Genomic DNA, 3,126 nt, shown 5'->3' on the forward strand with positions numbered 1-3,126 from the left:
TTTTTTTCGTGCCAAAAACGCCTTACTATACTATGTCGTTTTTTTCGTGCCAAAAACGCCTTACTATACTATGTCGTTTTTTTCGTGCCAAAAACGCCTTACTATACTATGTCGTTTTTTTCGTGCCAAAAACGCCTTACTATACTATGTCGTTTTTTTCGTGCCAAAAACGCCTTACTATACTATGTCGTTTTTTTCGTGCCAAAAACGCCTTACTATACTATGTCGTTTTTTTCGTGCCAAAAACGCCTTACTATACTATGTCGTTTTTTTCGTGCCAAAAACGCCTTACTATACTATGTCGTTTTTTTCGTGCCAAAAACGCCTTACTATACTATGTCGTTTTTTTCGTGCCAAAAACGCCTTACTATACTATGTCGTTTTTTTCGTGCCAAAAACGCCTTACTATACTATGTCGTTTTTTTCGTGCCAAAAACGCCTTACTATACTATGTCGTTTTTTTCGTGCCAAAAACGCCTTACTATACTATGTCGTTTTTTTCGTGCCAAAAACGCCTTACTATACTATGTCGTTTTTTTCGTGCCAAAAACGCCTTACTATACTATGTCGTTTTTTTCGTGCCAAAAACGCCTTACTATACTATGTCGTTTTTTTCGTGCCAAAAACGCCTTACTATACTATGTCGTTTTTTTCGTGCCAAAAACGCCTTACTATACTATGTCGTTTTTTTCGTGCCAAAAACGCCTTACTATACTATGTCGTTTTTTTCGTGCCAAAAACGCCTTACTATACTATGTCGTTTTTTTCGTGCCAAAAACGCCTTACTATACTATGTCGTTTTTTTCGTGCCAAAAACGCCTTACTATACTATGTCGTTTTTTTCGTGCCAAAAACGCCTTACTATACTATGTCGTTTTTTTCGTGCCAAAAACGCCTTACTATACTATGTCGTTTTTTTCGTGCCAAAAACGCCTTACTATACTATGTCGTTTTTTTCGTGCCAAAAACGCCTTACTATACTATGTCGTTTTTTTCGTGCCAAAAACGCCTTACTATACTATGTCGTTTTTTTCGTGCCAAAAACGCCTTACTATACTATGTCGTTTTTTTCGTGCCAAAAACGCCTTACTATACTATGTCGTTTTTTTCGTGCCAAAAACGCCTTACTATACTATGTCGTTTTTTTCGTGCCAAAAACGCCTTACTATACTATGTCGTTTTTTTCGTGCCAAAAACGCCTTACTATACTATGTCGTTTTTTTCGTGCCAAAAACGCCTTACTATACTATGTCGTTTTTTTTTTCGTGCCAAAAACGGCATACTATACATGGTTGTTTTTTTCGTCTAAAAACGCCTTACTATACATGGTCGTTTTTTTCGGCCAAAAACGCCTTACTAAACATGGTCATTTTTTTTTGGGTTAAAGCGCCTTATTTTTCATGGTCGTTTTTTTCTGATTAAAACGCCTTACTGTACGTGGTCGTTTTTTTCGTCTAAAAACACCTTACTATACATGATCGTTTTTTTCGTATAAAAACGCCTTACTATATACATGGTCGTTTTTTTCGTCTAAAAACACCTTACTATACATGATCGTTTTTTTCGTATAAAAACGCCTTACTATATACATGGTCGTTTTTTTCGTCTAAAAACACCTTACTATACATGATCGTTTTTTTCGTATAAAAACGCCTTACTATATACATGGTCGTTTTTTTCGTCTAAAAACACCTTACTATACATGATCGTTTTTTTCGTATAAAAACGCCTTACTATAAATGGTCGTTTTTTCGGCTAAAAACGCCTTACTATACAGGTTGAAACGCCTTACGATACATGGTCATTTTTTTTTGTCTAAAAACTCCTGACTATACATGGTCGTTTTTTCGGCTCAAAACGACCGTCGTTTTTTTCGTCGAAAAACGCCTTACTATACATGGTTTTTTTTTTTTAAGTCTAAAAGCGCCTTACTATACATGGTCGTTTTTTTGGGCTAAAAAGTCCTTACTATACATGGTCATTATTTTTGACCCAAAACGCCTTACTATACATGGTCGTTTTTTTCGTCGAAAAACGCCTTCCTATACATGGTCGTTTTTTTCGGCTAAAAACGCCTTACTATACATCAGGGGTGTTTCACATACGGCCGGAACCGGCCCGCAAGGAGGTTTGATCAGGTCCGCAGGACAATTTAAAAGTGAAAAAAAATGCACAAAAGACACGGAATGAATATTTTTAATAAGGTGCAATTCAAGGAATATCCACTAGGGGAGACACAGTTTTGATCAGAGGAAAAGACAACATTGTTTTGATCAGAGAATCAGAATCAGAATCATCTTTATTTGCCAAGTATGTAGAACACACAAGGAATTTGTCTCCGGTATAACACGCTGCATTTGTATCATCATAAACAAGGACATTACAAATAGGTATGGAAGGACATTTCGTAATGTAAGTGAACCATAGTACCACCCAGTGACAACTGTGAGACAATGTGCAAAGTATCAAGCAGAGCTAAAGTGATCAGTGGTAGAATACAATACTATGACAGTTGTACAGTTGGTGCAGAAAATCATTGAACCATTTTAGAGTGACCAGTAGCAGTATTTGTTGTACAAGAAGAGTGACTACGTCAGTGACTGTTTGGGGAGTTAATGGCTCGGGGGAAGAAGCTGTTTAAGTGTCTGCTGGATTTGGTGCGCATTGATCTGTAGCGCCTGCCTGAAGGGAGTAGCTAGAAAAGGTGGTGGGCAGGGTGCGGGGGATCCAGGAGGATTTTCTGTGCCCTTGTTTTGATACTTGCAGTGTGCAAGTCCTCAAGAGTGGATAGGGCGGTGCCAATGCCGTCTTAACTGTCCGTTGAAGTCGGATTTTGTCCTTTTTTGTGGCGGCCACAAACCAAACCGTGATGGAAGAACACAGGATTGATTCGATGACTGCCGTGTAGAACTGACGTAGCACCTCCTGTGGCAGGCCATGCTTCCTCAGCAGCCTCAGGAAGTACATCCTCTGCTGGGCCCTTTTCAGGATGGAGATGGCGTTGACTTCCCACTTCATGTCCTGGGAGACTGTGATTCCCAGGAACTTGAAGGTCTCGACGGTTGACACAGGGCAGTTGGATAGTGTGAGGGGCAACTGTGGTGAAGGATGTTTCCTGAAGTCCAC

This window comes from Hippocampus comes, unplaced genomic scaffold (genome assembly GCF_001891065.2).
Source record: "Hippocampus comes isolate QL1 unplaced genomic scaffold, H_comes_QL1_v1.1 scaffold132, whole genome shotgun sequence".
In the NCBI taxonomy this organism is placed as follows: domain Eukaryota; kingdom Metazoa; phylum Chordata; class Actinopteri; order Syngnathiformes; family Syngnathidae; genus Hippocampus; species Hippocampus comes.